General features: G+C 42.5%; 1 protein-coding gene across 1 annotated transcript in view; it reads left to right on the top strand.

The window, feature by feature from the left end:
• Nucleotides 1-10,909: 10,909 nt before the first annotated feature.
• CD4 (CD4 molecule) overlaps nt 10,910-26,676 on the top strand; it is a 132,822-nt gene continuing 117,055 nt past the window's right edge. Inside the window, exon 1 of the mRNA XM_069650651.1 lies at nt 10,910-11,044. The gene's annotated coding sequence lies outside the window, so the exon portion shown is untranslated. The remainder of the gene's footprint in view (nt 11,045-26,676) is intronic.

Here is a 26,676-nt window from a genome sequence, read left to right as displayed (position 1 = left end):
CACATTTCAATCTCCAAAGATCAGGTGGAGCCAGCTTCCCTATTATGGCAGCTAAATTATGGAACACGCTTCCCAACGAGCTTAGAGCAGAACCCTCCTTCTTGAGATTCAAACACCTCACTAAAACTTGGCTTGCCGCCCAAGACATTTAGCTCCGGGTTCTTTGCTCAATTTGTACATAGCCGTACCCTTGTATATACAATCTGCTTGTCCTATCATTGCTATTTTTATACCTGTATATTTTATATTATTTCCTGTAAACTCTTGTAATTACTGCTCTGTCTGTTTTTCTTATGCTGTAACCAAGTGATGCGCCCGGTTGCCCCTGGTCCTGGTGCCCTATACAAATAAAGAAAATACAAATACAAATACAAATTAGGTGAATCAGGCTGTAAGTGGGCCAAACAATCGGCCCTTCAGATCCTGATCCTGATGTGTGCTTCATTGTATCACCCCCGCCTTCCGCTCATGCTGGCTTCTGGAGAGGGCAAGAAGGCACTACCAGACTAATCTTTGAGATCAGTCTAGCAGCGGTGAGAGGTATAGAGACAGGACTTCTGGCATACAATGACCTGGGAATGCTGTGAGACACACATGGGCAAGCTTAGGGTGACTGCCACACCACAAACACAGCCACCCAGCTGCCCCAAGCAGGCTCTCGCGGACCATCCAGGTTCATCATAAGCATTCTGCTACTTGAACCTCCAATTGCTCTCTTAGGTTTGACGCACTACAAGGTCCAGAATGCCATAGAGTAGTCATTTCCCATCCCATATTATATGTGTATCTGTGCTACAGCAGTTCGCTATATGGCACTGGGAACGGTGCCTTTGATCTGCATGCTGTAGTCCTCTTATGCCTGCAGACTAGTCATGCAAACATAGATGTTGGCCAAATGCCACGGCTGAGGCTGTGATGAATCAGTGGGTGCAGGTGGGGGGGCTTCCCTTGAGGGTGAGAGTATTGTGTGATGTGCTCTGGTTTACCTACTAGCCATCTTCGACTCTGCTCTCTCCTTCTCCCCTCACATCTCCGATGTCTCTAAGAAGTCACACTACGAGCTGCACCTCCTTAGAGGTATTCTTCCTTTCCTCTCCTTCCCCCAGAAGCTCACTGTCTCCAGAGCCCTGGTCCTCTCTAAGCTGGACTATTGCAACAGCCTCTTTCTAAATCTGGCTGCCTTTACTCTCCGCCCTCTGCAATTTATCCAGAACAGGACTGCGAGACTTCTCCTTGACCTCAAGCCCAGGGATCGTATCTCTCCAGGACTGAAAGCTCTGCACTGGCTCCCAGTGGCTGTGAGGATTAAGTTCAAAACCCTCTGCATTGTACACAAGGCCTTCTGTGGTATGGGGCCACAATACCTTCATCTCTCTCTTCCTAAATATCTTCCTTCTCGAGCTCTTCGCTCATCTGCCTCCATCTCCCTCAGGGTCAGGCGCTTCTCTAAGCAACGAGTTAGTGGGAGACTACTCTCTTCGGCAGGGGCCTCTCTCTGGAACAGACTTCCTGCCTCTCTGAAACTCAAGGAGAACCATCTCCGGTTCCGGAAGCACCTCAAAACCTTCCTCTTTGCCTCTGCTTTCTCTCCCCCCCCCTGCTGATTTCCTGACTGAAACCGCTCGGGTTACCTGGCCACCCTTTCTGATCACTGGCCCGGGCCCCGTCAATTGCTCATCTGCACTGCCTCCCTGGCAACCCCTGCACATGGGGACCATTGTTCTGTATCTCTACAGTCCCCTTACCAGCACTTTGTCTGCACTTCCTTGCACTTGCCACCAGCTGGCCGTTTATTTATTTTCTTATTTATTCCACTTTTTCCTGTGTACTGCACTTTCCCCTCTCACTTCCCCCGCGCACTTTTCCTTTCTCCCCCTTCCCATACCCTTGCATGATCTGAATGACACTTGGCCTAGTGGGATCGTTGTCTGTCCTCCTTTTGTTTCCCCCCTTGCCTCGTCGTGCCTTGAAACACTTGTGTATAGGCACAAGATAAAAATGCTATATCATATGATATCATATCATATCATGTATCTTCACAATAGGGCATCTCCATGGAAGTGGGGTGGGATCTAGTCCATGGTATAATCACTCACGATTTTACCCAGAAAACACATCACAACAATCAGTGATTATCAGGTTTGCCCCAAGCCAATGGGACATTTTCAATGTGTTGCATTTTTTGATTAAGGAAGACTTATTTCTTCTTTTTTTTTTACTGTGGAGGCAACCGATGGGATGTGGGTGCAGTCCAAGGGAATGTGGGCAGAGAAATCTACTTTCACGTCATTGATGATTGGCTGGTCATGGTCTTATGATGGGAGAGGTGCTTTATTTCTGGGGGTGTTTGTGGGGGCTGAGCATTGGCACTTATTTCTGAGCACTGCCACTTATTGTCTGAGACTCAGCTTGATAATTAAGTGTCTTGGCAACTTAATTATTTCAACAGTCAGTCGTACTCTCACAACAAGCCACAATGGAACAGAGGACGCGCCTCTGCGTCTTAGACTTGCTTTTTGTTCGTCATAGCCGCGCCGGCGCAGCTCTGGTTTTACCATGTTCCTAAGTAACCATGTGGCAGAAGGTGCACACTGCTCCAGTAAGCCTGCATGATATTGGCGCAGCTCCACAACTGTAGTAAGTAGTGGGATGGAAAAATCCATAGCTCGGTATGGGCAGCAGCAAAGCAGCCATGGTATTTGTGGCAGCAAACTAGTTCAGCAGGCAGGCATGCACATGTCTGTGCCAGTGTTAGGGATACCAGGATCCCACGTGCTGCCACATGATGCTTGAGCAAGTCATCCAGTCCTGATTTTATTATTTCTATTCTGGAACATCGAGTTTTGATTATCCCATTTTAAATCCAGATGTATACTAATTGACCTTTTCACAATTGATCGCAGGAGAATTGACCTTCTGCACAATTCATTGTGAAATGAAGTACATTTAGGACATACATACGGGGGAGAAATCTCCCACAACCCACCCACTCAATCCAAAAACCCTTGCAACCCCCTACCCAATCCCATTATATTATTTATTACCCCAACCCACCCCACACATATATATAAAAAGTAAAATAAAGGTAAAGGTCGAAAACTTTTTTGGTTTAGCTTGCACCTTCTTTACGCCAGTATTCCTGTCTTCACATATATGACTTATGCTATTCCCAATTAATAAATGAAAGCATTCAAGTCTGTCTGCGTGTAGATTTTTTTATTTTTGTGATAATTCTAGGCCCTTTTGGATGACACGTGTTTCGGCATTACACTTTGCCTTTCTCAAATCCATGCATTTCTGTGACAACATTTTTTGAAATAATAGAAATAAATAAAAAATGTGAAATCATGTCATAGAACCTAAAGATATTTGCATATTCATTTCCCTGTTCAAAAACGTGTGAGAGAGTGAATACATGAAGTAAAAAACACAACAAATTTGGCCGTATACCAATTTGTTCAGCATAAACCTACAGAGAAAGCAGGCGTTAGAATGGGGTCTAAAATGCCCCTTCATACTGTTATAGTGACCCGTGGGATTACTTGGTGATGAGAAAGTGAAAAGAAAATTGAAATATACATACAATTACTTTTGAGCAATTTCAGCCCCATTTATCATTCTAATGTCTGTTTCATCTTGCCCCCTACTTCGTCCTGGTAAGTATTTTCCTAAAGTTTCCTACCACTCATTCCCTTTCACAGAAAAGAAAACCTAACTGTTGTCGTTGTTTGTTGTTTTGTTTAAGAAATGCATATGCGCAAAAAATTTGGTTGCAATTAATGGGCTTTCTTACCCTAAAGTATTGCGGTCCCGATAGTCTGCTTTATTGTAGTCCAGTTAGTAATTGGGGTCAAATCCCATCTGCTAGAAAAAGTAAACAAATTTAGGATGACCCTGGTTTAAGGCTTAGATCCTAGTTTCATGCAGTGCAGTGCGAGTTTGTTAATTTGCAATTTCCTTCTTATAGTATGTTACGAATTCCAGATTAGAGAAAAATAAAATAATGTCAGTCTCTCTAAAAAGACGGTTTGACTATGAGGCATCCGCATGGTAGTGTTCATTACACTTTGAGAACTTTTAGCTTTGTTGCGTCGTGTTAAGGTTCTAAAAAGCATGTTGACCAAGCTCATTTAAAAACAGCATGTTCCCAAATGAGGGGCACTTGCATTGATTGGTCCCAGTTTAGGGTGGGCTTGTGAGAGGACCCTAGGGCTTACCTGAAAAAAGTCCAATTCGTGCTCCAAGCGCCGAGTCATTTAGACTGCCTCTTGGATGATAGAAGAAGGACTAGATATGACACTTCCTGTGAGGCAGAGTAGTCCTACCTTCATTTCCATCGGATTTCTGATGGCGGCCATGTTTTGGGCTAAGTTAGTCATGTGCATATTGCTATAGGGTGTTTGAACCCAAATTTGTTTTAAATCCAAGTATGTTGTAAGTGTTAATTCGGTAATAGATATCTAATGTTTTTTTTGTTTTTTCAGAGGCTTGATGTAATTAGATGCTTTAATATTTTTTGACCTTGTTGTTGGCCACGTTTGTCACTGTGCTACTGAATATTTTGCATATTTTGCATATTATGCTCGCATTTCCAATGTATGGTACGTCGGGCATTCTGGTCATTTGAGTCCAAATTCTAAAATCTTGGTTTGCACTCTATTTTGACTTATAATTTAAAGCATAAAGAACGTTTTTCAAATGGCATTTTTTGTTACTGAAATAGTAATCTGTCAAATTAAAGCACGTGAATATCTTGATTTTAAATGGTTTTGATTTCACCCTTTCTACCACTAAGCATTCTGGTAGTGGTAGTTCTTCTCTGCCTTTAAATATTCATGTATTGATAGATTAAAAACCTAGATTGACAAGCTAAATACTAACATAGGTGGAATTCTTGATTAGAGGTGATTTCAAATTGCCGAATTTCAACCGCTAGGCATTCTGGTAGTTGTGGTTTATATCTAGCCTTTCCATTTTCTATTTAGATACATGAGAGGCTAGGTTAGTAATTCCGATGCTGAAAATTGATGTTATTTAGATTTATGAGAAAATATAGGTTGCAAAACTTTTTCTGGTCCTATAGAGTCCAAATTCTAAATTCTGTGTTTGCACTCTACTTAAACTTTAAGTTAAAGAATAGAGAAAGTTTTTCATACGACATTTTTTGTTGTTACTGGAAATAGGAATCTGTCTGTGAATATCTTAATTCTAATTGGTTTTGGGTTTTCGCAATTACTACCGCTATGCATTCTGGTAGCGGTAGTTGTTCCCTGCCTTTAAATATTCATGTGTTGTTGATAGATTAAAACCTAGATTGGCATTCTCGATACTAACATGGGTGGAATGTTTGATTGGAAGTATTTTCAAATTGCAAAAAAAAAAAAAATGTTTTATAACCGCTAGGTATTCTGGTACTCGGATTATAAGAAAATATAGTGCAAAACTTTTCCACTAAGTGATTTTGGTGGTTGTAGTTCTCGTCCTACTTTTCATATTTCGATTTGTGTTGGTGTACCTTACAACAAATGGTCTACCTGTACATATCCATGCCCTGTATCATAAAAATGACACCATTTCATTGTCAGAGTTTAGGTCCCGTTCTACAGCTTTGAAGTGACAGATAAGTCGTGCTTCTTCCTGGCGAAGCCATAGTTCCTGATTTCCTCGTCGTCTACCCAGCGGAATCTTTTTAAGTCCAACAAATTTAATTTCTCTTTTGTCCTGTAGTTGATGTTGGGTTTGCCAATGTTCTGATAGTGGCAAGTTCTTGGGCCTCATTACACGGTAGGCGGTAAGGGTTTACCGGTACCGGTATTTTACCGGTACCGGTAAATCCTTACCGCCTTACTACGAGGTCCCTTTGCGGGTTTGGGAATTTAACGCCTGCTTTTTGCAGGCGTTAAAAACCAACCCACAAAGGGACCCAGGGAGCTAATTACGGTACCGCAATTTGCGGTGCCGTAATTAGCGCCTTCCCCATTCCCATTATGCCCTATGGGGCAAAAATGGGAATGGGGAAGGGCAATGGTGGAAGGGGGAATTACTGCCCCGCCAACCTTGGAATGGGGCGGTAATTCCCCTTTCCACCAAGGCGGTGCCGGTATTTTACCAGCATGAACCATGGCGCTAATAGCGCCATGGTTCTCCGCCTACCGTGTAATGACGCCCCTTGTCTTGACTTCTGATTGCTGATATGTGTTCTCTGATTCGTGTCCTTAGTTCACGGATTGTGCTCCCAATGTATATCAGTTTGCAAACACATATTATGGCATAAATGATGAATTTAGAGCAACAGTTTATTTGTTCACTGATAAATGTTTGTGTTCCATTTTTGTCCTTGAAAAGGTTTGTGTTTGGTATTGCATGTTCGCAAATTGAACAGAAACCACATTTCCCAAATTCAAAAGTTGGTTGTTTTAACCAAATTGATGATCTTATATCCTCTTTCTCTGGCAGTAGTGAGGGGCTTAGGCTGCTTTTCAATGTTTTTGTTCTTCTGTAGATTAGGGTCGGTTGAACTTTGATGTATTTTCCGATATGGGGATCAGGTTTTAGTAAGTACCAGTTCTTTTTTAGTATTTTCTTGATTTCACGATCGTTTGCACAATAGGTGGTAATGAATTGAACTTTGTTGTCCTGTGTTGTTTCTTTGATGGTTTGGGTTAGTGTTTCTGATCTTTTCATTTTGTGCGCTTTGTTCCATGCAGTTGTGATTGATTTTTGAGGGTGCCCTCTAGCAGAGAATCTTGTGGTTAATAATTTGCATTCTTTATTGAAAGTATCTTTGTCCGCACAGTTTTGTCTTTCTCGTATGAATTTCCCCTTGGGGATGTTTCTGATGACAGGTGGGTACTGACAACTCGTGGCAAAAAGTGTAAAGTTTACTTCTGTTTCTTTCCTATAGGTTTTGGTTTTGAGCTGGTTCCCCGATACATAAGTTGTTAGATCTAAAAAGTTGATTGCTGTTGTGCTACTTGTTCCAGTAAATTCTAGCCCGTATTGGTTATCGTTGACTTGATATTGAAAGTCTTTTAGTTCCTGTGTTGTTCCATTCCATATGAGAAGAACAGCATCGATAAACCTGATCCATTTCACTACTTTTGTTTGATATGTTTCAAGTTGGTAGATGAAAAGATCCTCAATCATGCCCATGACCAAATTGGCCAGGGCTGGGGCGTATTTCACGCCCATAGCGACACCTCTTATTTGTTTGAAATATTCATTATTGAAAATAAAAATATTATTTTCCAATGTTGTCATTATCATTTCTTTAAGCATGCAGACATAATTGTAGTGTGATGTTGCTTTGTCTTTGAATACATAGTCCATTGTTTCCAGGGCTAAATTGTATCCAATCGATGTATAAAGTGTTTTTACACCCCAAGTTGCTAATAGGTAGCCTTGATCCCAGTATATGTCTTCCACTATTTTTATTGCTGCTGTCAAATAAGCTTTGACTTTGTACACTTTAGGTCTTAAGATGTTATCAATGTATTCCGCAAGTGGTTCCATGGCCCAGCCTATGCCACTTACAATTTGCCTTCCTTCTGGAATTCTCTCAAAACTCTTATGTACTTTAGGAAGAAGTAAATTATAGATAGTATTGACTTGGGAACAAATAGGTGTAGTTTTTCTTCATCTGTGATTAGCCCTTGGAAATGCTAGCCTTCTATCAGGTGTTTCAAATCTTGTACAATCAGTTTGGTTGGGTTGGACAGCAATTTCTCATAACAATTGGGGGTGGCTAAATGATTATTTGCCATTTCGATATAGTCAGACCTGTTGAGTATGATGATGTTCCCCCCTTTGTCTGCTTCATTGATCACTAGCTCTTTGTTTTTCTTTATGTTTTTGAGCGCTGTTCTCTCTTGTGGTGTGAGAGTGTTATAAGTGTGGCTTTTGTTTGGTTTGTTTCTGTCCGTTAGTTGATTCAAATCATGAGTTACTGCCTTATAGAATGCATCCAGCAGATTGTCCGGGGATAGTTGTGGTAGAAATCTTGATTTTGGTTTCAACTCTTTTGATGTAATACTGACCGGGTGTATTTGTAAATCTTGTATGGTCTGATGTATCGGGTAGTCTTCATATTCTTGTATCGTTCTCAGTAAATGTATGTTTCCTAATTCCTCAATGGTGATGTCACTGAGAGTGACAGACTTGGTTGTGCTTTTGTGTTTTTCAACTTGGGAAGCGAAGAATTTTTTCTATTTAAATTTCCTGGCAAATTTAAAAAGATCTATATGTACCTCTATTGGTCCAAACATTGTTGTGGAAGCAAAAGGTAAAGGTCAATTGTGCAGAAGGTCAATTAGGACCACTATTATTAGGTCAATTAGGACAAAAGGTCAATTGTAAAAGGTCAATTTGGGTAATACCTTAAATCCGGGACTTATCCCAGAATTCGAATTAAAAAACAGGAGTGGATAACTTACTGCAGCATACAAAGAGGCCTGTGGTGTGGCTGGTGTGTGGCACATGCAGCGATTGTGCTGATGTGCCTCTCAGCAGGCACATGCAGGGCATTATTCAGCTGGGAACTGCCCCTTTCTCTTCTGCTACGCAGCCTTCATGCGGTGTGCCGACGAGTAGGCATGTGCAAGATCACTGATTCTTAAACACACATGCTGCAGCATTGCCGGGCTTGGTTCCCCTAAAGTGCCAGCGTCATTAGTGAGGCAGGGGGACATCAGACACAGAGAGGACAACAACAGGGCAGTCACTCGCCAGCCAGTACCACCAGCACAAGGGTGAGGCCAGGGAAAGGGTCCCAGCGAGGGGGAGCGCCTGCGCAGTGTCAATCTATAGAAGGTCACACGGCTGAGGATTTTGACAGGCAGGTGCATGGGTTCAGTAATCATTTGGTCTGCATTTGACCTTCACTTTGCTGTGAAAAGAAATCCCTTTCTTCTATTTCCTATGGGTAGACATTCAGTGGACCTCATTACGGGCCGGCAGTAACCGTGTCAGTGATACCACCCAGTTGCCGTCGGACCTGTAAACATTTACTGGCACCTGACTTGCCGGTAACACCGAGGTATTACAACCCTGGCGGGCCGGGAAGTCAGGAAGGACTCTATGGGAGTGGGGACCACGGAAACACCGGCACCGGTAATAACAGTGCCGGTGCTTCCGGGAAAGTCTGCGAGCGGGTGCTGGTCCGCCCGGCAGGTCTGACCTGGTGGCACCGCCCGCAGAGTTGCAATATGCCGGTCCGGAAACAACGGTGCATGAGGCCCATGTTCTACTTGCCATGTAAACAATCAGAGGGAAATGAGAAGGAAGATGACATGTTTAAAGAAGCAGTTCAACATGTGGTGTTGTATTTCAAGACTGTACTAGTGTGTTCTGTTGATTGGCATCTGTAAGTCGCACATCTGCTATGGGTGCTGTACCCATCACCTGACGAGCCAGTATGAGTTGCTGCTGGAACCCCAAATATATTGAAACTATCAGGAACAGCTGACGGCGGTGTCAGCAGTGTGCCAGCCACCTGCTTCCTCGACGTGGCACAGGTGTGCTAGAAAATATTTGCGTCCCTGCACTTATTTGTTTAGCAAATGAAGCACCGGATGGGAAGCCTAGAGCAACATGGCGTGCGTGGCTCGGGGCAGTGCCTGTTTAATGTATGCTGGAGCATGCCAAATGCTGTCCCAGATGTGTGCTAGACTGTTCTTTTTGCCCTAAGGCCCACTTTAGTACAAAGGCAGTACATTGTGGCAAGTGTAGTCCATTTTAAAAAGCTTTGCATTTTTACTTTCTTTGGGGAAGCCATGTTTGTGCAAGCAGAGGTCACATTGGGATTCTTGGTGGGGCCCAGTGGCATATGGCAAACACCAGCTGGTTTGCAGACAGTGGGGCTCATTACGAGTTGGCCAGTATTATTGCAGCAAATCGACCAGAATACCGTCCAACGGAATTACCGTTACTGTGGAATTATTGCTGTCTTACAAGTGGCAGTGTTGAAATAAATCCCAATATTTTTTGAGAGTCCATTGACTCTGGTGCATTTTTGGTAGGATTACCGCCAGCGGAATTATCGCCACAGTAATTGGTAGAGAGTGGCAGGATTTACCTGCAGTATGATGCTGGAGATAAATCCCCAATTCCACGGCCATCCTCGTACATCGGAGCGGGAAAAGGGGCAGTAATTCTGTTACCGCCAATTTGATACCGCACCAGTGTCTCCTACAGGCAGAGAGGCACAGTTGCAACCAGAGGCGTTGCTAGGGCAGTCTGAGGGGGCTATAACCCTGGGTCTTTTGGTTGTAGCTCCGGATAGAAGCACAGCGGTTACAACCAAAAAGGTTAGCTAGCCGACAGTCCCAAAATTAGCATAGCCCCGGATCTTTTCCAGATCTAGCAATGCCCCTGGTTGCAACACCTATACCATGAAGAACAGGTAGTCCTGCAGCTGTTGGGTTATTATGCTAAGCACGGTGTGACATCTCTTGCTCCAAAACATGCAGGCCTCCCTGTACTTATTAGCATATTTCCAAGACATGCATAAGGAATAGTGTCACCCAATACACATCGAGCAAAATCCATCATACAAGGACAAGCTAAACACCATTAGAGATGGGGTCTTTCCGACGATTAACATATGGCCAACAAACAATACCATCTCTCACATCCCAAGAAGCAGGCACCCTGCACCTCAGACCTTACTAACAGCAGATAAGGACCCCTCTTGCATACACACAAGTTACTGGCCACCCCAGATTCATGGAGTCCATGTAGACAGAAGCCTGCAATCAGATCTTGGTCAAGAGCCCTCTTCCCAGAAGGCGGCTGAGACAGAACCTACCTGTCCTCCTGTGATTGGCTGAATGAAGAGGGCTTACCTCCTGCAAGCACACATAGTCAAAACAAACACGCTTGGCCTCAATAGGGAAAAAGAAGAAAAGGAAAGATCAAGAAGGATGAAAAAATGTGCTTCCTGCCGTCAGAAACGTAAAAATGTGCCCTTTTCTGCCAGCGTTTCCTGGTGTATTCGGGCTGCGCAGCAGGTGCGGAGCAGACGTCGAGTTCCCGCTGCGGCCTGTAGGTAAGAACATTTGGCCTTTTCATGTCTCAAATGTCAGAACATCAACAACACTCCCTAATGATTTACTAAAAAAAGACATCTTTAGTAGGCATTTTATGGACATATTTACATTTTACAAAACAATATTTCAGCGAAAATAACAAAACCTGTTTTTGTTCCCATATTAGTGAAAGTTGTGTAGTACCTATATCCTTTTTCTTGGAAGGAACTGAGTACCCAGATCATAATGTTCACTACCTGTCGAATGTACCATCTTTTAACCTTGACGGTACAATGTTGTTACATCGACAAGTCTTTTTTTCGATGGATTTTTTACCGAAATGTACCCTTTTTACTCTTTGTCACTCTATTACAATAATCACTAGCCTACATATGTTATAAAAATTCATTTTACGGCATTGAGATTTAGAAAACTTTAACTGCAAAATGTTTTCGGTGTGTGTTTTGTCACAAATGTGTACGGTGCGGTTGATTGAATGGCGTTTTTCACCCTCTCTGGCGCCTCTGACACTCCCAACATTCTCACTTTATCCCTCCAGGAGGGATTCTCTGTGCTCTACATTTTCTGACCCTCCAAACTGAGGCTTTTTACAAACCCTCAGAAGGCTTCACTTGCCTGCATTTTTTATCTGAAAAAAGAACTGTCCTTGCCTCTATTTTATCCAATTCTCACAGTTTCCATTGGCAAAAAGAATATTCTTCCAGTCCTTGCTTAACAGACAGTACTGTTTTACCTTATTCATAAATAGGACATCTAAAAAATAATATGATCAGTGCTGTCGCCTTTCCTTTTTTAACAACATCATCTGCGTTATTATTCCCTGAACCTCTCACATGACAAGTTCTCCTGCACAAGAATCACGAGGAAAGAGTGGTACGGCGGAAAACCATCTTGGAAGCATCGATGCCAGGTGTCACAGCTGGATGAAGTTGATAAAATAAGGAGTAACCATAACATTAACATGAGTAATAATACAAGTATTAATGGCACAGCCACGATTCATTTTCCAGTGTGTGCTATTTCAAAGGTCACCGCTGTTATTAATATACTTTCAAAAGTGCAAGGTGAGAAGCTTTTTATGTTCTTGCATAAAGGGGAGGGCCCATAACATGGTCCACGGGGCAGGGGCAAATGGATAGAGAGTGACCTTTCCTGTGTTCTTCATCTCCACACTATTCCTGGATCTATTTTCCCATTCCCTCATCCCCTTTCGGCTCTTCCATCTGCATCTTCTCCGAGTGGAAGTTCTCAGAGATGTGACTTGATTCCTAAGTGTCCCAGACCCTTGGCCTTTCTACAGAATCGTCCCACCTCTACCAAGTTCTTAAATCAGAGACATGGTCAGCTCTCTAGAAGATCTCCAGAGAAGAAGCCCTAGGCAGAGGCGGTGGTCAGGGGGGATATCCTCAAGGCACCCTCAAACTCAACGGAGATGTCGCTGCACGGCAAAGACATCTAGGAAATTGATCAAATCTGGGAGGAGGGGCAATTCCTTGCCAGAATGTTCATGGTGCCACCAGGAATGTGGAAGGGGGTCTAGCTCGCCCCATTAATTGTAAGCAATCTGTGAAATAGAAAATAAGGACTACATTTCCCTCTGGTTCCAAATCCCGTTAACGGCCCCACAGAGGGACTAGAGATGCTGTCAGCAGTGATTGCAGACACAAGGCAAATAACGCAGCATTTTAAATTAGTGGGACTTGGGAGAATACGATGAATACGTCTTTTCAACTGCAGTCGAAAATGTTTTTGGAAAAATGGAAATCACTGTCCTGCCATTGAAGGTCAAATTATTTCCAGAGCCCCAGATTTTGTCAATTGTTGGCCCGGTATCACCAACGGCCTTGTCTGGTTGTATTGTCCAGCGTCCAATGAATCTCAAAGAACAGAGTTTTTTTGCTGAAAACTGTATGCCGAAAAAACTCAATCAACATTTTTTTTATTATTTCAGGGGACCCGCCCCAAACTCCCTTTCCTATTTTGTAGTCCCTATACCCCACACCCCCTAGCCCCTATATGCTCTTACCCACCAGCCCCCAATGTTTTTCAATTCGTTTTTTATCCAAACGCTTTTTGGCAAAGAATGCAGCGAAAGGAAGCCTGGCGATGTAATAACATCTTACCCTTGGTTCTATGTGATTACATAGTCAAATCCAAATCCATCGAATCTATTTGTTCCTTTTAATCCATTTGGCCGCAAATGTATGCAGGGGGAGACCCCGACACGCTTCCCTTCTCCCTCTCCATCTTAATTATTCCCCTTACCCGCCCCCCACATGTATGCACGGGCAAATTTGGTCAAAGAAATGGATTTGGATTGGACCAAATCTCTTGCGCAATAAACGCTGCAGTCTTCAGAGGGATAACGGAGAGCCAGAGAACGGGGAGAGTGTTAAACTTATAACAGATGCCTGGGCTTTCAGAAAGTCAGAGCTTGACTGATGAACTCACCGCCAACATACCGAGCCATTGCCCCGGAGGGGCCCGGAAACTGCCCATTGGCGAGCAGCGGTTGGACATCAACCAAAGCCTGAAAGGTCAGAAATGCCAAGATTGCCAATACCAATGTCAATACACCGACCACAACAAACAAAAAACGGCTTCGCAAGTTCTTAAAACCACGACTAATTCTAGGAAAATTCTGAGCACATTTTAAAAGAAGTATTGCAAATATTAAATCCAAGGTATTTTTCAATATCATTCTGTGTATTAAAAAAATTATTATGTGTTGTTTTTCTATTCAGTTTGTGCAGTTAATGGATAAAATGGGTGCCATTGATTCCTGCTTGTTTAGCGTGTATAAGACCCTGTTTAGGAGAGCGAGTCAGAAGAGTGGAGAAAGAATTTGCAAGGAGTACTTAATCAAACATATATGTCCTAGTTATGTTAATTTATTTATTCGAGGTTGTGCATATCCTAGCTCTCTTGCCATGATGTGAAGAATTGGAGCACTCGGGGCTAGGGGGCAGACAAAGGAGATAGCCTGAAAGGAGCGCCGTGGACAGAAGGATAATATCCTAGAAAAGTAGGCGGGTTTAGGCAGACTGAACAAGAGTGATCCAAACCTTCCTGGCGATCAAAGAACTGTTCCATAGAGAAAAATAGATGGAAGATGTGACGTACCAACATCATGGAGGCCGCGAACCCAGGAAAAGGTGGCCTCCAAGACTTTGAGATCAAGACCTTGGCGGAATATCAGGGGTTCTTCTCCAAGCCCAAGGTGCACACGGAGAGAGATCCAAAGGAGGGGTACGGGGTACGAGCTCACAGGGCGGGACGAGGTTTCAGCAGCATCTGCCATGGACCTCCTCTTCTGTGAACACAGAATGGAGGGTGTTCCAGAGGATGGAGCGCGGAACAACAAACCCACAACCTCCAATGAATTGCTCGGGGTGTCCCAAGACTCACCTCAGGATGAGGAGTCTAGAAATCCCTCAACCTTTCCTTGTAGGCACTGGATCTACAGGGTTGAGGCAGGAACATCTGAACTATGAGTGTTATGCATGGAAGAGGGAGGTCTCTGGCTGGGACAGGATGGGGCATGGAATCGGCACAGACAGATACAGCACACTAGGCTTTCTTTTTATACATTTATATGGGGCATATCGACAATTTACACATTGGGAGAATGATTTGACAGCACCAAAATTGCACAATATATGTGAACGCGAGAATCTCAATGTAACGAAGCAACCTTCCTGAAACAGCGCCTCGACGACTTCGGGCTGTCAGTGCGCTATACAAATACAAATAGATAAATATAAATTAGACCCCACACCTCTAAAACCAGGAAGCCGCCCACTAGAGCACAACCTTTCCAAATGCTAGGTGTCTGGTTGGCATATTGCAAGATTTCACGATTCTTTCCAAATATGTCTCTATCTTTAGAACTATTTCTACAACACTTCTCAAAAGACAACTAAGCCGTTTCCGCAAAAACTATTTAAAAGAATTCTGCCCAATGTAAAAAAAAATTCTGTACAGGTTTTAAAAGAATGTTATATATGTGCTGTAAAAAGGGCATCCACTCATGTTGTCACTATCGCCGTGCTCTTCTGGTAACACATTTGTGGTTTTATAAAAATCTGCTCACTATTCACAAGAATTCTGCAAATCTTTCAAAAGACTCCTATTCACTTTTCACGAGGATTTAAAAATAATTCGGCATCACACTTTAAAATCAACCACTTTTTCACGAGAATTAAATCTACTGTCTACAAGAATTATAGATAGAACTGTGCACATTTTTAAGCAAACAGAATATTGTTAAAAGCTCTGCTGCACCTTCTTAAAAAAATGTGAACACTTTTAAAGAAAACATTCATGATTAATAATTCTCAAACCTCTGAGCACATATCGAGATTAGCTCAAAGAAATCTCTGTAAAAGGTTTAAATGATATATAAAACCCCCCACTATAGGTGCTTGTGTGAAAATGGCTGCATTTCGCGGTGCTGCAGAGTATGACATTGGGCAACCTTAATCCGAGCTGCATGCCTTCTTTTGCAGGCGTTGGGACTGCATGACTAATACGTGCACAGCTACATCTGCAGTAAACCAGTCTATAGCTCAGTGGCCAGAATGCCTAGCGCAGAGATTTGAGAACAACCTGCAAGTCGCAGATATGAATCTTCATAAAACAGCTGAGGAGGTTATCGCACGTGCTGCAGACATCTTTTCAGAATCTTTAGGCCACAGCATACAAAACTAGTGGGATAGCACACACGGCAAAATGGTGGCTGCAGCTCGCTGAAACCATCTTCTGAAAAGATATAGCTGTAATGCACTAGTCATGCGTTCAAATTGCATTAAGATAGCTGAGGAGGTTAATGCATCTTCTGCCTATGTGAATGCACACTTGCAGTTCAAGGGCGCCAATTCTAGTTAGATAGCTCAAAGGTGATTGCACCTGCGGCAGGGATCTGTGTGTAAACTCTAGGCCCTGGGCATTATTCCAAGGAGGATAACAAGTGGCCACAGTGCCCACTGCACAGATCTAGTTGCCATCTACAGGTCTTAGGTGGACAGCTGGGACATCGTTCATGTTTGATTGCCTGAACTTACATTTCTCCAAAACACTTTAAAGAAAAAGCAATAGATTTGCACGGTTCTGTTTTTAAACGCGGTGTTTCTGTTATTTATCCATGTCTGACATTTGCCAGGTACAGGCACTATTCTTGATTGTTTGGTGTCAATGCGCTATACACTTTGAAAGGTTCAAATAAAAGGCAAAGACCCATAAAGGCGAATTCACAAATTATAAAGTTAACAGGTGCAACTCTGGTTTGCTCCTGGAGAGATGTTGTTTGATTCACAAAGAAGTTACTGGTAATAAGTCTAACCTTGGTTTAACGCCTTCTTTTTTCAGGAGTCAAATAAAAGTTACTTCGAGCTAGTCCTGTTTACTCCGGTGGGGATCGGTTAGTCTCTCTCCAGGTGTAAGCCAAGACTAAGTCCGAATTAGTCCTGGTTATTCCTATGTGAATGGAACAGTCTCCCTGCAGGAGTAAGTGGGGAGTAAGTCCTGGTTAGTCCTGTTACCCCTGTACGAATCGCATACTTTTTTTTTTTTATTCTTTATTGAATATAGTTGAAGTTACATCAACTTTTTCAATTTACAATTTATAAGAAATAGAAAAATCCATAAACATCAAATCCAAATAACACAAGTATTCATAAAGGTTTAAAAGATGCTAAAATATCAACATACACTTTTTTTTTTTTCTTTTTTTTTTCTTTCAAAGAGGGATAAGCAAGGCAAAGCAAAGAACTCTTAATTTCATTCCATGTTCAAGGCTTTTAAAAAGTTGATGGTTGCAATTCTTATACTCATACATTCAGTGGCAGCCATGGCGATCCATCTATTTCTTGGGTCAATTTGTGCAAAGTACGCAAAGTGGTTAGCAAAGTGCAGTTTTCTTAAAGTACATAGCGCAGGACAGTTCAGTAATAAATGTTGTAAAGTTTCAACGATCGTTATATTTTTGCAAAACCTACACCAGTTAAGGTCAGAGGGGATTTGCTTTCTTTTTGTTTTAACCTCCCGAGTGGGCCAGATGTTAAACCGCAACCGAAGAATGGCCGTTCTTATAGCAGCAGATGGTGCCAAACGTAAATACGCAGCTATGTCTTTATAACGCTTGGGACCAAAGATTGCAGAATCAAAGTCTTTGTAGGTTAAACACTGAGTTCTTGTATCAATCCAGTCTATCATGTACACCTTCTTCTTGGCTTGCTCTGGGTGAAGTACCAGAAATTCAAGTGATATATAAGCGTTCACCATAATAGATAATATTTTAGAAGACCAATGTCTCGGAAATTTTTCTGCAGAGCTAAGCAAATAGCTAGAAATGGAAGATAATGTGGAGTTATCACATGGGGCTAATAAACATTTGCGAAATAGGGCACATAGGCGCCAGTTATATATGGCAGTTAGAGAGGTTAATCCCAATTCATAGCGTATCAGCACTCCAGGGATACACTGTGGAAGATGTAAAGTTGCACGCCAAAACTTGGCTTCTAGTACATTGAGAAAACCTGAGGGAACAATTAATGTTTCTAAACCATAAAGGATAGTTGCTACAACATTCTGATTCCAATATGTAATGGCAGCTTTGATAGAGAATTTGCCATATTTAGAAACAATTACTCGAGTTTGACAGATTGCCGTGACTAGCTTATGTTTAATTTTATTCAAATGTGAGTCTAGCGTTGGACAACCATCAAAAATTAGGCCCAAGTACACGTAATTTGGTACTATCATTATGGGTATTCCCTCAATTTGCCATTCTAACAAGTGTTTACATAACCCTTTCGGGACATACGTGACAATTTGTGTTTTTCCAGTGTTTACTACTAGTTCATTTTCTTTAAAATATGAGCATAGTGCTGCCAAAAGGTTACGTAAACCACTGCGAGTTTTAGACACTAAAACAAGATCATCTGCATACCACAAGGCACAAATTTTTACACCATTCAATTTAGGAGCATCAGTTGTTATTTTGCTAAAGATCCAGCGTACGTCGTAAATGAAAAAATTAAACAGGGCGGATGCTAGAATGCACCCCTGTTTCAATCCTCTAGATGTTGGAATTGGGGATGAGAGCAGGCCCTCAAAATTCAATCTCACATAGACCTTAGTGTGTGAATGGAGGGCAAAAATAATATCAATACTCTAGAATCGCATACTCTATCTCTGTACAAATAAGCCAAGAGTGCATCAGAGTTAGTCATGGTTACTCCTGTGGTAATGGAATTGGTTCTCTCCAGGAGTAAGACGGGACTAAGCGCTAGTCCTCGTTACTCCTGTGGGAATGGAATTGTCTCTCTGCAGGAGTAAGTGGAGAGTAAGTCAGAGTTAGTCCTGCTTATACCTGTGGGAATCAAATAGTCTCTCTCCAGGAGTAAGACAAGACTAGGAGTTAGTCCTAGTTACTCCTGTGGGAATTGAATTGTCTCTCTCCAGGAGTAAGACGGGACTAAGCGTTAGTCCTGGTTACTCCTGTGGTAATGGAATTGGTTCTCTCCAGGAGTAAGACGGGACTAAGCGTTAGTCCTGGTTACTCCTGTGGGAATGGAATTGTCTCTCTGCAGGAGTAAGTGGAGAGTAAGTCAGAGTTAGTCCTGGTTATACCTGTGGGAATCAAATAGCCTCACTCCATGAGTAAGGCAAGACTAAGAGTTAGTCCTGGTTACTCCTGTGGGAATTTAATTGTCTCTCTCCAGGAGTAAAACGGGACTAGGAGTTAGTCCTCGTTACTCCTGTGGGAATGGAATTGTCTCTCTCCATGGTTAAGTGGAGAGTAACTCAGAGTCTGCCCTGGTTACTCCTATGGGAATGGAATTGTCTCTCTCCAGAAGTAAGTGGAGAGTAAGTCAGAGTCTGTCCTGGTTACTCCTATGGGAATGGAATTGTCTCTCTCCAGGAGTAAGTGGAGAGTAAATCAGAGTCTGTCCTGGTTACTCCTGTGGGAATGGAATTGTCTCTCTCCAGGGGTAAGTCAGGTGTAAAACCAGTAACTTCTTTGTGAAGACACAGAGGACATAATGTGTCTGCTTTCTCAGAGCTCCCAGTCTTGGTTGCTGAAGAACCGAGACACCATTGGCTATTGCAACAGTTGTCCAAATGGAGAAGCCCGCGTTAGACCACAGAAGGCCAACTGATTAATTAAGAGTGCCCGGGTACTGCCCGCACAATTGGGCATAGTCATCAGTAGTTATTGATTACAGAAAGGGGACCCCGCCAGCCGCTCAAACAACTGCCTTCAGTCTCTTTCATCGCCTTGAGATGCATCGACTCTGGTGGGAGATCAGAGATGCCGGTGGGGTGGAAGTGGGCAACCACAGCGGCCCACCACACATCCGAGCAGTGCCCCTCATCCTATTTCACACAACATAAGCTTCCTTCCTTCAACGTACATCCATGCCACCTCATTCCTTTCACAAAGCAATTCTATCTATTTTTCTACTTTCACAACACTTCAACCCGGTTGTTTAATGTAATGGTTTAATAAAAAGTGATACACTACTTATTACATCAATCCAAAGACCCTGCAGGTGCTCTAAAAAGCCCCTCCCTGAGTTCCGGTAAGGTCGATCCTCAATATTTCTTCCCAAGAGCAGTGAGTGTCTGATGCGGCCGCCATTTTTGCCTTACAGCTTAATCCTGAGGTTGTCAAAAATCAGTGTTACATCTTAATGTTAGGGTGAGTGCTGCGAAGAAAGAAATGAACACCAAGACAAGTGCGCGTTATGTTCTTAGTGATTTAAGCATGCAACTCTTTCATCACAGTCACACTTGTCAAATATAAAACGATCAGTAGTCATTCTTACTGTATGTTCCCAAAATGCCCTTTGATTTCATGCAAATGAGGCAGAAACCCTCACTCTTTCTATTTGTCCCCTTCCCCTCTCTCTAGGGGTATTTCGAAAGGGTACAATAGGAGTTTACCAGCCTGTGCCTACTGGAATGATAGCCTTTGATAAAAAAAATAATGTATATGGTTGTCATGGGTTTTAGTTTTATTAATATGCTTTGCTCAGTAAGAGAGGTGCAATGTTCCTATTATCACTTAAATATGCATCGGAAGAGATTGCCAAAAATTAACATTGTAGAATGTTTGTTTACAAAGTTAATGCAGTTAAATAGAGTACTTGCCTTGTATTTTTAATAGCTGCTTTTGTAAAAAATAATCTGCCCCCCGCCCTAGGATATTTGTGGTAGGTCTCTGCCACGCAGCTCTCAGCAATGGTTTAGGTCCATTTCATTGGAAAAAAATGAACTTTTCCAAATTCACGATTTTTCTTTTTGTTTATTTCTTTGGAAATGCGGGGGGGCGACCCACTACCCCCCACGTTACCCATTTCCCTTACCCCACCCCACATCGAAATGTAATTAAAATTGACCGAAATTCCTCAAGAATTTGAACAAATAAATTCGGTCAATTTGGAAAAGGTCAATTGGGCCACAATCAAAAATGCTAATACCATCAGCAACCAGTGAGGGGGCTCAAGCAAACCCACAGCTGACAATGCGACTTTACCCAGTGAGGGGGCTCAAGCAAACCCACAGCTGACAATGCGACTTTACCCAGTGAGGGGGCTCAAGCAAACCCACAGCTGACAATGCGACTTTACCCAGTGAGGGGGCTCAAGCAAACCCACAGCTGACAATGCGACTTTACCCCCATAGAAAGACACAGAGACATAGAGCGGGACAGAGAAAGAGCGAGAGTGAGCATTAGGTCAACGTGCATTACTCCGGGTACAGACGGTTGCAGGTGCTGGCACAAGACTAAGACGCTGCTGTCCTGCTCATCATCAGAAAAAGTCCAATGCTCTGGCCTAGGGCAAGAAAAGCCTGGGGCCGCCGTGATCCACATCAGGCAAGAAAAGCCGGGGGCCGCCGTGATCCACATCAGGCAAGAAAAGCCGGGGGCCGCCGTGATCCACATCAGGCAAGAAAAGCCGGGGGCCGCCGTGATCCACATCAGGCAAGAAAAGCCTGGGGCCGCCGTGATCCACATCAGGCAAGAAAAGCCGGGGGCCGCCGTGATCCACATCAGGCAAGAAAAGCCGGGGGCCGCCGTGATCCACATCAGGCAAGAAAAGCCGGGGGCCGCCGTGATCCACATCAGGCAAGAAAAGCCTGGGGCCGCCGTGATCCACATCAGGCAAGAAAAGCCTGGGGCCGCCGTGATCCACATCAGGCAAGAAAAGCCTGGGGCCGCCGTGATCCACATCAGAACGTTTTACACACGCTGGCCCGATGACATATGGCGAAATGGAAAGGTGCATTGAGTTGTTCATTCTTTTGTTTTGGAACACACATTAATTGTTGTCCCAGACTCTTCCACACACAGGCTGCGCCACTGTAGTAAAAGAACACTTTGAAAACCAAAGTTACTTTAGGTTAGTGATTGTTTTAATATTTAGCAGCAGCCCTTATTTGAGACACGTGTTTCGGCACGTAGCGTGCCTTTTTCAATCAGGGCTAATCACAAATATATTTAGTTGAAAAGAAAAGAAAATGCGACGTAAAAGGTAACATATAAGTCAAGATTACAAGACAGCATTGTGTTGTAATTGTCATCAAAACAAAGTTTGTTCAAAAGGAGGTCGGCATAAAACAAAACGTCATTTTAATTGTCAAGTACATTTGTGACATATTGAGACATATGGCGCACAATTTGTCACAGAGATTGGGAATGGGGGGAGGGGTTGGAGAAAAACAACATGAGAAGACAGCCATTAGTTTAGGTGTACTTGTTTGTTTGCTTTGACAAATCCTCTTGATGCGTCCCAAAGAACCCAGATTTCTTACCAGTTGTTCCTTTGCCTTCTGGTTAGTTAGAACCATGTGTGTCTACAGTGACAGTCATTGCTTGCTCAGAGTCCAGGGCTGAATCCCTCCTAAGGAATATATACAGTGCATTCTATTAGGAGAAGGGAACGTATGGAGACTATGCTGGTATTTCCATATTCAAAACTTTGCATGTCCCAAGCGGTTAGTTTGCTTCGCAGGTTCTGTTGCCATTTGCGAACGTACTGTGTGAATATTGTCGGTGTGGAAATAAGCCACAATGGGATAATTGGCCGTGCGCTATACACGGTGATAGTACGGTATGAGTGTCCCGAGTTGCAGCATACTTTACATGTTATAAAAGTGATCGTACAGGAGTTACTGCTCCAGCTGCTTATATACGGGCTAGGGCAGTCTCGCGGTTATTATTATCTGCAGCTCCTTAGTCATCTGCGTGCTATAGTTTTGAGCATCCCGACCCGCTGCGTTAAAGGTTAAAGGTGCATTAATCGTGCGATCCATTTCAGATGGGAAGGGCTCAGCTGGAATGTGTCTGATTCAGTCTCCGCGCGTCGCTAGTTTCCCGCGGCGCGAAGCGGAGGCGCGCAGAGGCTGAATACTCGCTCGGGACAAGTAATACCGTACTATCACCGTATATAGCGCACAGCCAATTACTATTTCCAAACAGACAATATTTTACTTTTTACCACCAGGGCGATGCTACTTCTGTGCCCTTCTAGCTCTTTGGCCATTGTCATTGTGCAAACAAACACTGAAAGAATGCATGTTTTAGGTCCATAGGGCCATATTTGTATTTATTTGAAGGTCAGTGATCTCGATTTTGATCAAAAATGAATTACAATAACACATTTACAGATGGCGTGAACGGAGCATAGCACAGGGGCAACACGCAGAGCGAATCCCGGATCCGCGCTTAGAAACCGAACGTTATAAAAAAAACCAATTTAATAAATAAATGGGGGAGGGGCGCATTCCCACGAAGGGTGCCTGGACAGTAGCACAAAGATGAGAAGGAGTGGCCAGCTAGAGTGTGAGGGTGTAAACAAGTGGGGCATGGACCAGAGACTAAACATAACAGGGAGAAATCAGCTGACTTAGAAAGGTAACATTTGCTCTAGCCCCAAAGCCGTGCAAAGTTTCGGTAATGAGGCCCCAAATCACTACTGTTTCAGATCCAGAGCAGGCTGTCAGCGCGCCGCCTGATATCGCCTTCTTTACCACAGGGGGAGGCGGCGTAGACTTGTGGGTCTGGCCAAACCGGCTATTGGCACCCAGGGGCCCAAGGAAGACCTGTATTAAGAAGGCCACACGTGCTGGTGGATATTATTACTGCTTGTTAGCAATGAAAGTGACATGACTATGGACCAGAGAGAGCAGGTGGATCCTATAGTCGTCCGCACGGAAATAGACAGAAAGAAGTGTGCTCTTCAGTGTATATGTGTTTCCCTATATGTCATCTCATAGGTTGAAAATTTGTGATATGGTTGAACCAACAAAATGGGTTTTTAAAGTTCACTCAAGAAGTTCAAGTTCATGAAATCAACTTCCTTGATATTACAATTTTTCACCAAGCAGGGCAATTACGAGTTACAGCAAAAGCACTGACCGTAAAGCTCTTTTACATTTTTCGCGCCATCATGCACAACACATCAAATGCAATTTACCATTTGGTCAGTTTTTAAGGCTCAAACGAAACAGTAGCCTCAAAGAACATGTTGTAGACAGTGCCAATGTTCTCCATAACAAACTAGTGACACGAGGATACCCAGAGAAATTAGTCAAGCAGTCAACGAAACGATCTTACAATAAGAACCGGGAGGCCCTTTTAGAGCAATTACCAAGAGGAAATAAAAAGCAAAATAGCCTAGTGTTTGTGAACACCTTCTCTGATCTTTCTTATAAGGTTAAGAATGTTGTCCACAAAAATTGGAAAAAGGTATATAATAAGGACAAACCAACTTCTTTAATAGCTTTTAGAGTTTAGTTCTGTGCTTATCAGAAATGATATAAGAGAGAAAAAAAGTTGCAGCCAAACAAGCTGCTTTATGGGGTCTCCCCAGGTTAGTAGGTAGTCATCCATGTGGATGCTGTATCTTGTGCAAATAATCTTCAGTTGGCAAGGAAGTGGATATTGGTTTGGATTGTATGTAGAACATCACAGAATTCTGTAATCGTAACAGTATAAATGTGGTCTACATGATTACATGTCAGTGCGGTCTAAATTATGACGGTAAAACCAACCGTAAATGTAAGACTCACATGATTGAGCATAGGGGCTGCATTAAGGCCAAGCTTTTGCAAGGTTTTGCAAGCCCCTATGGTGAGACACTTTGTTGAGAAGGGTCACACACATGAAGATCTACGGTGGGTGATTTTGAAACAAGTACATGGTACTGTTAAAGAAGTTACTGACAGAAAGTTGGTGACTCTGGAACAAAAACGAATTTCTAAAACCAGGAGTCATATAATTGGTTTGAACGAGGGTATAGAGTGGCACAATGTTCATGTCTGAAAAAGATGCACTTATACATCGATGCAAGTTTTGGGCCACCTGGAATATGCTTTCCCTCTGATGCTCCATCAAAAATGTTTTTGTAGCCCCTATGCTGGAATCATCTGAGTCATTGTGGTTCTATATGTACATCTTTCGGTAAGCCTTCTTCCTTTTTATTGCCTAAAATTCTTCTAGGACCATTGATGTCTGAGATTAATGGAGGTCCTTTTTTTCGGCATTGGCGTTAGTTGCTACAGCTTTTGTAGACTTTGAAGTATTATTGCGTTTGTCTGGTGTAATAATGGAATAACTTATTTGGCAGTGTTTCGATATTCACGAGAAACGTGGTTAGCAATGGTTCTTTTAGCCTCCGTGACAACCTTTGTACGGTGTCCTGTTTCTATGTTTAATCAAGACCTGTTCCTTAGTGTTGACGGCCGATACGTCATATCCTGAGATACTATAGTCCATCTTCTATTTCTGGGGACCTCTTGAGAGCATTTTTGAATGAGGTGTTTGTCACTGCGGTGCCGTGTACCGGTTCATTTCGGCAGTAGTTTTTGGTGGATCATGCCGTATTGAATATTTGTGCCGGTCAGAATGGATACACATAAGAAGAAAATGTGGACAATTGCTTTGGATGTTTTTTTGGAACAAAATGTCCATTTTGACCGTCCCGCGTTTGGAGACGGGTCGAATTTAATCGGATGTTTTTAGACATCGAGAGAACAAATGGAGGTTCTAATGTCTTGTTGGTCCAAATATATATGTATTGGGCATGATGTGAACGCACGTGTACAGGTTTTGAGGCTGAATTTATATCATCATTTCTCTTCACCCCTCGTTTGTAGATGATTGGGTGATAAGCTATAAAAAGCGGTAGAATCCACAGGTGTTTGTTTCAAGAGGTCGCCGGATGAAACAATTTAGTGGCCGTTGTAAACATCTCCTTTTTTGCCTGCACAATCTGTGCTGCAATATAGAAGGTATGTGTTGTGTTATAATGTTATATTCGGTTGCTGGATATGTGGTGATTTTTTACAAATTTGATATGGTGTAGTGAGTTGTTTGTGTGTGTATCTGTGGTTTATTCCCCATACAGTGTACCTACCTCGTGCCCAGTGAAGGGATTTATTTCCATTCATTTGTGATCCGATTTGAAGGGATTGACTACTTTTTCCAGTATCGGAAGTTGGGAACTTGTTCATTACAAGGTAATGAGTAGAATACTTTTGAGTGCTGCTAAGTCGATTTTGGGACTTATAATATGGGTGCTTTACTATTTGAAGACACTTTGTTGTATAGTGACGTTGTGTGGTTTTGCATAGTCTAATGAAATGGAATGTACAGGTGTTGCTTGTGTGGTTGCGTTACTAAAGATTGAATGTTGTTTATAGATTTCCACAAGGATTTACTCTGACCAGGACTGATATGGACGTTTACGTTCCGAATTTGAAGAATATATTAGTTTAGTTTAGTTTAGTTTATTATTTGATAATGCGCACCAAAACCCAGGGGTAGCCGGGCGCAGCAGTTATAAGAATACTTAAGCTTAGGTTACATACATAGGATACAGGTAAAATGCAGTGCATGTTTTAATGATGAGTTTGCAAAACAGGTATACATACATAGGATACATACGGACATTACAGTGCATATATTATTGATAAATTTGCAAAACAGGTGTACAGAATGTGCAGACTATGAATGCAGGGCCCACAAAATGCGGGTCCCTTACATGAGATAGTCTGATGAATGTCAAACATCAATGAGTCACTGGACAGAAACATGTTGGGTCGTGTTTAAAACAAAACAAATGAATTTTTTATTGATCTTTTATGTCTAATATATGTCGTTTTTTGTAATTGTTTATGTTATATGTCCAATTGTTTGAAATTTGATATTTGTATGTTTTATGTATTCGTCGTTTACAACCTGGTTTTAGGTCTGTCTAAAGTATAGACTTTTTAAAGTAACTTATGCATAATACAACTAGGTTTTTCTGCAAGTAACAGCGCCACAATGCCCTTGGGCTGCCAGCGCGCTATACAAAAGTAAAACTTTTTTTTTTTTTAAAAATTGTATTTTTTCAATAAAATATGTACTTTATGGTTAATCAACTATGCATTTATGAATCAGTTGATGTGGCAACACTATGCATGTATTTTTCGTACTAAATGATTAATTTGATTCTGTTCTCCTTATATATTATAAAACATTGTTGTGGTGGCCCTAGACAGCAGGTTTTCGCAATAGACCTTTTTGAGGGGTCCTGTGATTAAAGATACACTGTTTTTCTATTTGATATGTTTCATT

Source organism: Ambystoma mexicanum, chromosome 3p, assembly GCF_040938575.1.
Source record: "Ambystoma mexicanum isolate Mex_15411 chromosome 3p, UKY_AmexF1_1, whole genome shotgun sequence".
Classification (NCBI taxonomy): Eukaryota; Metazoa; Chordata; class Amphibia; order Caudata; family Ambystomatidae; genus Ambystoma; species Ambystoma mexicanum.
The sequence above is the reverse complement of the archived record's forward strand: the minus strand, read 5'-3'. Positions and strand labels throughout refer to the sequence as shown.